We start from the raw sequence: 9,450 nt of genomic DNA, 5'->3' as shown, positions 1-9,450 counted from the left end.
ACATTGGATCAACTCATCTCCTCTGAGTCTTCACGGAGTGCAACAAGCTCTCCTGTCCTTGTTCTACATGGAAAGGCTAGACACTATATCTTCACATTTCCAGTCTACTGCCCGGTTCTTCTCACGGTGGAAAAATTACATTGAACATTCGTTTTCTCCTGCTGACATTCCATCTCTAATGTACCCTTTCAGGTATACCGACTGGTACCTCAAACGTAACCTCACAAACTCGTTGGGGATGCTTAAGCTGCCGACCTCCCATCTTCCTACTCACCCCCTCAACATCATGCATTATCCACCATGAGCCCATTGGCTATCCTTTAGACTGTTCTGATCTTCCAACCGCTTCATAGGCGGTAGATCTCTCTGTCCACCAATCATTTAATTGCACTTACTTTCTGGACTCCCACAGGCCTACCATCGCTGAGTCATAAGCCTGATAACTGTTCGTGGTAAATAGGGGTACTTAGTATTAGTATTGTATTTATTGTTTTTGTCAGTTCTCCTTGCAAAGGTGATGTACTATACTATGCTGTAATTGTGATGGCACACAACCCCCCCATCCCCCCCCCCCCATTTCCTTTTCTCTTTTCTTTTCTTTTTCCCCCTCTTTTTTCTTCTTGTCTTTCGCTTACTCTAATGTTTGGGTTTTATCCTAATGCTTGACTTCCCAGATACTTGGCAATCATATCTCATACAATCTGTCAATTGATTTGCTTTTTGTATTGTGTTAAACTCTAATAAACATATGTTTAAAAAAAAAAAAAAAACATATGTGTCTACTTACTATGTTACTCGTGTACCGGAGCCAACAGGCTTCTTACACTTATACACCTACATATATGTAGCCTCAATGTTGTAGTGTCACACTATTATAGCAAACTTCTATGTCCCCATCTATATAAAAACAAGGCAAAGTATCCCTGTGTCATCAATGCCTCAGCGTTTACATTATCATATATTCCTAAAAATACATAAAAACTTTCCATAGTGGTGCACATCTACACCCCAGGACTGAACTAAACTATCTAGTTTAGTATCTAGTTTTTGCACACAACTCTGGCTGTATGCCAGGCCCTGCCAAGAGAATGACAGGGGGCAGAGGCTGGGTGGAGATTAGGCTCCCATTCTACCCTGCCTGCTGGCGGCGCCCACCTACGCCCTCCGATGCGGTTGCTCCACACTCACCTTCAGCTAATTTCCACTCGCCTAATTGTGTCTTGTTATATCTGCCTGGAGTTCAGCTGTATTTTTTATATATTTAATGAGAAGCGTCCCTTGTGCTGGTGCCAACCATCCTAATTGAAATATTCCCTCCTCTGTTCCCTCCCACAGTGGTCATTTTCCAGTGCTATGAAAGTTAATAATGCAGTCGCCGACAAGGCAGACTTGGTCAATGGCAGATGATTTTAAGGTGAGCATGCTGGTGTGAGCTTTACAATTGTTTGGGATATCCATTTCCCCTACCCTTCTTGTCAGTACATACAAGGGAGCCATCTTTCCTGGGAAGAGTGTGCGTTCTTTGATACAGAACCACTAAGATACACATACCTGTTGCTTTCCATTTCATCATTAGACCTACCCAGGGCTTTGCTGGGCCCCACAAGCCTCTTCTGGACAACTTGGGGGTTCATTAATAGAATAATTTATGCTTATTGTTAGCATGCATCACTTGGTTGCCATCTTGAAGTGTGAATCTTGAAGAAGCATATGGAGAGAAACACGTTGATTTCACATGCTTGCAATATTATTTATATTTGTCTATCCGACCCGTTTCTATGGTTTTAATATGATGGCATTTTTTAAGATGACATAATAAATTAATGCTTTTAAGTGAGGTCTTTTTTGTATAGTACTTTCGTTTTTTTTTTTTTTTCTCATTTAGCACACTTAAAGTCCCTTCCCTCGTGGATTTAGAGTTCCCTGTCCATTGAATATGGTCCCCTCTTCTACAGGGAAATATATCTTGTGGTTTGGTAATGAAGTTGCTGAACATGTCATAGGCATCAATCAAGAGTAACATCTCTGCCCACACTTTCTGCCCACTCTTCCCTTCATAGAAACTGTACTATACCTTTCATAGAAACTTGACTTCAATGGGAGGCGAACTTTGCAAACCTACAGGTCAAATTTGCAGCCACAAAATAATAGATGTGCAAACATAGTCCCACCACATGGCCAATGACATAACACATGTATGAGGTGAATCTGGGATCGACAACTACAAGCATTCTTTTTTTATATGGGAAATTGTTGTGACAATTCAGGACTGTGGAGTGCATGAAGGCAATGGAGGAGAGGGAAGGTCAGGGTAGGCAAAGAAGAGGGTGCAGGAGATTATCACCAGCAGCGTCACATACAGCAATGACACCTGCACCGTGATAGAGTGATCTGACACCAGCACCATGATAGAGAGCACTGACATCAGCAGCGTGACATACAGCAATGACACCTGCACCGTGATAGAGTCATCTGACACCAGCACCGTGATAGAGAGCACTGACATCAGCAGCGTGACATAAAGCACTAACACCAGCACCGTTATATACAGCACTGACAGCAGCACCGTGATAGAGAGTACTGACATCAGCACAGTGATATACAGCACTGACACCTGCACCGTAAGCAGCCCCAGGAGGAAGTCAGCATAGCACAGGGATGGTGGGAGCCCCTCATAATGAGCATAGCACAGGGATGGTGGGAGCCCCTCATAATATGCACAGCAGAGGTACAGCCCCAGGAGGAAGTCAGCAAAGCACAGGGATGGTGGGAGCCCCTCATAATAAGCAGCCCCAGGAGGAAGTCAGCACAGCACAGGGATGGTGGGAGCCCCTCATAATAAGCATAGCACAGGGATGGTGGGAGCCCCTCATAATATGCACAGCAGAGGTACAGCCCCAGGAGGAAGTCAGCACATCACAGGGATTGTGGGAGCCCCTCATAATAAGCAGCCCCAGGAGGAAGTCAGCACAGCACAGGGATGATGGGAGCCCCTCATAATAAGCAGCCCCAGTAGAAATATGAAACCGCTCAACCTCTTCAAAGAGAAGGGTACGTGCATATAGTACGGTGTGCTTTTTTTGGACAAGGAAGTGAGCCAAATGAAGAAAGAAGGTCTGTGTGCTCGATTAAAAAAATTGTTTATAGACATATACATGGTCTACTGGTCACATGTGTTGAATTCCTCCGAGATCCATGCCTCATTCATTTTTAGAAATGTGAGGTAGTTAACACTGTCGTGAGCTAGGCGAGTACGCTTATCGGTCATGATCCCCCTGCTGCGCTGAACGTGCTTTTCGAACAGGACACTGGACGAGGGGCAAGCCAACAGTTCGATTGCAAATTGGGCAAGCTCTGGCCAGAGGTCAAGCCTGCCCACCCAGTAATCCAGGGGTTCATCACTCCTCAGAGTGTCCACATCGGCCGTTAACCCGATATAGTCGGACACCTGATGGTCTAGGCGTTCCCTGATGCTGGATCCGGATGACACCTGTCGATGGGTCGGCTGAAAGAATGACCTCATATCCGAAGTCATCAACACATCTTCAAACCGGCCTCTTCTTGCAGGCGCTGTTGGATTGGTACCCACAACTCCTTCTCTGGGAGTGGGAATTGCTCCTCTGCCAGCACACGCAAAAGCAGAATGCAGCATTTCTCAAAGCAAGGCCTGGAAGTGCTCCATTCTGCCAGCCCTCTGTGACGGCGGTAACATTTCCGCCATTTTGTGTTTGTACCGGGGGTCTAAGTACGTTGCCACCCAGTACTGGTCCTTGACCCTTATGCTTTTTATACGGGGGTCCCTATTAAAACACTGGAGCATGAAGGCCCCCATTTGCACTAAACTGGAAGCGGTGTGGTGGCCTGGCTCCTGCTCATCATCCAGGATAATGTCGTCCTCTTCATTCTCCTCTCCCCATCCACGCACAACAGGGATCCCAGAAAGGTTTAAAGCATGCTCTTCTTGCTCCTCCTCATCCGCCCCGGCACCATCCTCCTCTGACTCCTCTTCAGACTCCTGTTGTTCACTTGTCTCAGATAGAGTAGCTCCCCCTGGGAATTCATCCAGCATTGCGGCTTCCTCATCTTCCCGCTCCTGCTCCTCCACAGCTTGATTAATGACACGACGCAATGCATGCTCCATAAAGAAGGCATAAGGTACCATGTCACTGATGGCGCCATGGCTGCGACTGACCAGTTTGGTGATCTCCTCAAATGGCCGCAGAAGTCTGCATGCATCGCACATGAGCAGCCACTGGCACGATGAAAAAAACCCCAGCACCCCAGAACCTGTTCTGCCGCAGAGTTCATACAGGTAGACGTTAACTGCACGCTTCTGCTGGAGCAGCCTATCAAGCATATAGAAGGTTGAGTTCCATCGCGTCAGGCAATCGCAAATAAGATGTCTGACCGGCAGATTGTGTCGCCGCTGAATGTCAGCAAGGCGAGCCATGGCCGTGTAAGATCTTCTGAAATGGGCCGAGATTTTCCTTGCCTGCCGCAAGATGTCCTGGACCCCAGGGTATTTGACAACGAATCGATGCACGACCAAGTTTAAGACGTGTGCCATGCATGGCACGTGCGTAATTTTGCCTGTTTCAATGCGCTAAGCAGATTGGCACCGTTGTCACACACCACTTTACCAACTGTCAAATTGAGCGGTGTTAGCCACTGATCTGCCTGTGAACGCAAAGCTGAAAGGAGTGCAGGGCCAGTGTGGCTCTTGGCTTCCAGGCACAACAGACGCAGCACGGCATGGCAATGTCTCACCTGGCTTGTCGAATAGGTTCTGGGGAGCTTGGGCGGCGCAGCGGAAGAGACGCTAGCAGCGGAAAAGGAGGAGTCAGTCGAGGAGGAGAGGGAGGAGGATGGAGTAGGAGGAGGAGGAGAAGAAGAGCCAGGCCTGCATGCAATCCGTGGCGGTAAAACCAAATCTACACGGGTGCCACGGGTTACATGCTTGGCGGCCATCAGAAGGTTCACCCAGTGGGCAGTAAAAGCGATATACCTTCCCTGCCCGTGTTTGCTAGACCACGTGTCTGTGGTCAGATGTATCTTGGCACCGACACTGTGTGCCAGAGATACATTCACTTGCCGCTGAACATGGCCATATAGCTCTGGGATGCCCTTCTCTGAGAAATACTTCCTTCCTGGGACCTTCCATTGTGGTGTTCCAATGGCCACAAATTTGCGAAAGGCCTCCGAGTCCACCAGTTTATATGGCAGTAGTTGGCGGGCTATGAGTTCTGACAAGCCAGCCGTCAACCGTTGGGTAAGAGGGTTATCCGGTGTCATCATTTTTTTATGCTCGAACATTAGGCCCACGGAAGCCTGCCTTTTTGCAGAAAAACGTGAGCTTGGCGTGATGGAAGGTGGAGTGGAGGACAATTGTGAGGAGAGAGGAGAAGGAGAAGTAGAAGACGAGGCTGGATGGTGAGAGCCTGGAGTGGGGCTTTGTGTGTTCCGTTGCTCCCACTGGGCTCGGTGATGGCTGCTCATATGCCTTCTTAAGGCGGTCGTTCCTAGGTGAGTGTTGAGCTTACTGCGACTGCGTTGACTGCAAAGATTGCAGATGGCAACGCTATTGTCAGCAGCGGACACGTTAAAAAAAAGCCCACACTGCAGAGCCATGTGCCGGTGTCCTGGGAGCGCCAGATGTGACCGTACATGGTGGATGACTCGCTCCTGATACATTTGCAGTCTGCTTTGTCCCTCCTGTGCAATGTAAGTTATTCCTGCTTCTCCTCCCTATCTGCTGGTCCATATCTCCCTCTGAACTCCCCCCCACTTCCTCTCTTGTGGGCACCCACGTGACATCACTAGACACGTCATCATCAACGTCACCTTCCCCACCGCTATAAGTAGAGATCTCGGAGTAGGCAGCAACACTGGGGACCAACCTCCTCCTTGGGCTGATCTGGGTACTGTCGTCAGACTGCTGAGTAGCGGTTGATGCTACCTCCTCTTCCTGATCCAATACCAAGAGTGGCTGCACATCAGAAATGTCTTGATATGGATCGGAAAATAATTCCTGTGACTCAAGCGGAAGGTATGTGGTGGTGGTGGTGTTGTTGGTGGTAGTGTCTTTGGGGGTGCACATAGCAGAGAGTGAAGAAGAGGGTGCAGATCGAGAGGATGAGGAGGGTGCAGAAGAGTAAGGCTGAGTGAGCCACTCAACCAAGTCTGGTGCATCCTTTAAAGTAATTGAACGCACCTTCTGCAAATTCCCACTTTGGCTCAAGCCGGTTGCTCCTGCCCTACCCCTACCACCCCTGCGGAAGGGCCTGCCTCTTCCTTTGCCTGTCATTTTTTAAATGACCCTGTGACAAAACTCTCAGTCCCTATACTGATGAAGGACTGCTGCAGTATAGGGCAGCGGTCAGCAGTAGTGCACCTCATCCCTATATATTGTGGACCTATACCAGTCCTTATGGAATAGCAGACTGTACCTCACTCAACCCTATGTACTGTAGCACCCTAGACCAAGTTACCAGTCCTTATAAGGACCTTTGTGGAACAAGTAGGTTGTGACTGATTAGCAGACTGTACGTCAGTCCCTATACTGATGAAGGACTGCTGCAGTATAGGGCAGCGGTCAGCAGTAGTGCACCTCAACCCTATGTATTGTGGACCTATACCAGTCCTTATGGAATAGCAGACTGTACCTCACTCAACCCTATTTACTGTAGCACCCTAGACCAAGTTACCAGTCCTTATAAGGACCTTTGTGGAACAAGTAGGCTGTGAATGATTAGCAGACTGCAGCAGAAGGGCAGCAATCAAGTATAATATTCTTTCTATATTTGGAAGAAAGAATATTATACGTGTACAAGCCTATTACCATACCAGTCCTGAAAAGAACTTTTGTGGACCTAATAGTAACAGCTACTGATTAAACTGACCCTCACTGCCTTACACACAGCTTCCTGCCTGTCCCTATATAAACTGACAAAACAGAGGCTGCTGGAACAATAACTTGAATAGCACTTTTGTGGACCTAATAGTAACAGCTAATGATTAAACTGACTGTCCCTGCAGCACACACCGTCCTGTCCCTTTCTCTACACTGACAAAAGACACTCAGGCTGCTGCAACAATCACTAGCACAGCACTGCCTCAAACCTATATCCTGAACTAGACCTAACACCTATACCAGTCCTGAAAATAACTTTTGTGTACCAAATAGCTAGCGATTTGGGTCACTGCAATCTCTCCCTGCTCCACACAGCAACCTCTCCCTATAGTGACAGAAGAAAGAATGTTAAATGGCCGCCGGATCGGGTGTATTTATAAGTTAGGGGGAATGTCCAAGTGTCCATGTGCTGTAATGTCTCAATTGGCTGTCCTGTACCCCATGATGGATGTGTCATCATAGGTCAAAGTTCTTTTACACAGTAAACACGGAAGTCCGCCGGGCGAACAGCGGCAATAGTCCACCGATCGGGCGGACGGCGAACAGCCGAAATTCGCAGTGAAACGACCGTCGGGCGAACCAATCGCCCATCCCTACTTACAATCACATCCCTTAACGTTAAAGGACTAAATAGTCCTTTCAAGCGATCCCTCTTATGGAGGGAAGCAACTGCCTCCCGATCTGACATTTTATGCGTCCAGGAGACCCATCTGTCCTCCCAGAACCCTCCACAATGTACCAATAAACGGTACCCATATATCTTCCACTCCCGCACAAAAAAAAAGTCAGAGGAGTATTGATAGCAGTACAATCCACTGTAGCACTCACAATTTTCAACGTAGAACAAGACCCTAAAGGAAGATTCCTAATACTAGCTGCACACTTTAATAACAAGCCCTTGGTAATTGTTAACATATACGCTCCTAACTCGCACCAAAAGCCCTTTCTTAAGTCCATTCTTGCCAAAATACAACACTATCCGAAAGACCAAATAATTTTATGCGGGGACTTCAACGTGGTGCTAGATCACACCCTTGTTTCCTCAACCCCCTGGAGGAGACGGTCTACCACCATCTCCTCCATTATACACTTAGAAGACTTCTATGACCCTTGGAGGTGTCAACATGGTACTGAGAGAGATTATACATTTTACTCTAATGCCCAGAGAACATATTCCAGGATTGACCTGTTCCTGACCTCCAAAGTGTTGCTCCACGCAGTTTCCTCCACCAGTATTGGAGTAATTTCATGGTCAGACCATGCTCCTATCTCAATGGTCCTCAATCTATCCCCATCTACTACCCCAATTACATTGTGGCGTTTAAACGCCAACCTAATCAGCACTAAGGACATTAGGGACCAGGTCAAATCTGCCATAGATGAGTACTTTACATTAAACCAACATTCTTTCTCCAACAATACTACATATTGGAATGCCCATAAGGCGGTCATACAAGGGGTCCTAATAAAACTGGGGGGTCAGGAGAAGAAAAAGCACTCTGCGACCCTTAACACCCTCCTAGACAAAATAAAGTCCCTATAGAAAAGTAACGTGCATTCACCCTCTGCATCCACCCATGCAGAACTCGGTAAACTAAGGTCAGAACTGAGTACTTACCTTCAGAACAAACATGAGTTCCACTTACGAAAACTCAAGCTCACCTAGTACTCACAGGGAAATAAAACGGGGAAAACCCTAGCCCAACAATACAAGCGTAAGACGGCCCAATCCACAATCTCATATTTGGAAGATCCTAAGGGCAACAGACTGACTAACCCCAAGGACATAGCCAATTGCTTCGGTACATTTTATCAACAATTATATAACTTAAAAGACTCCCTGACTGAGACACAGCCCACTGATACGAATATCCAGACTTTTCTTTCCGGCATGACCCTCCCCTCCTTATGCCCTTCACAATCAGCTGACTTAGCCTTACCTTTTTCGCCTCAGGAATTTAAGAATGCCATTAAAGGTCTACCATTACACAAGGTACCGGGCCCAGACAGCTTTGGAAACTAATATTACAAAACATTCGCTGAAACACTAATCCCACATCTATGCAACTCCTTTAATAGAATGCTCGCCACCGGAGAGATCCCCACAGAATCCTTAGAGGCCACCATCTCCACATCCACAAACCAGGGAAAGTGCCACACGACCCAGAAAACTACCACCCTATTTCGCTTCTTAACTCCGATCTGAAAATGTTTGCCAAGCTTCTTGCCACCCGACTATCACAACACATGACTCACCTTATACACCCAGACCAAGTGGGATTCATCCCCCAACGTCAGGCCTCAGATGGTACCCGTAGGTTTGTGGATCTTATCCACTGGGTGGAACACAGTCAAACGCCTTCTCTGCTGATTTCTTTAGATGCAGAGAAAGCGTTCGACAGAGTACATTGGGGATACCTAGCAGCGGTTCTGAAAAAAATAGTTGTAGAGGGCAACTTCTTGAACGCGATTCTGGGCCTATACTCCTCACCTACTGCGAGGTTCCGTACCTCGGGCATTCTTTCTAACCCTTTTACAAT

The sequence above is a fragment of the Lithobates pipiens genome, unplaced genomic scaffold, assembly GCF_037356315.1.
Source record: "Lithobates pipiens isolate NorthernLeopardFrog02 unplaced genomic scaffold, aLitPip1_a1.2 Scaffold_8, whole genome shotgun sequence".
NCBI classification, from domain to species: domain Eukaryota; kingdom Metazoa; phylum Chordata; class Amphibia; order Anura; family Ranidae; genus Lithobates; species Lithobates pipiens.
The sequence above is the reverse complement of the archived record's forward strand: the minus strand, read 5'-3'. Positions refer to the sequence as shown.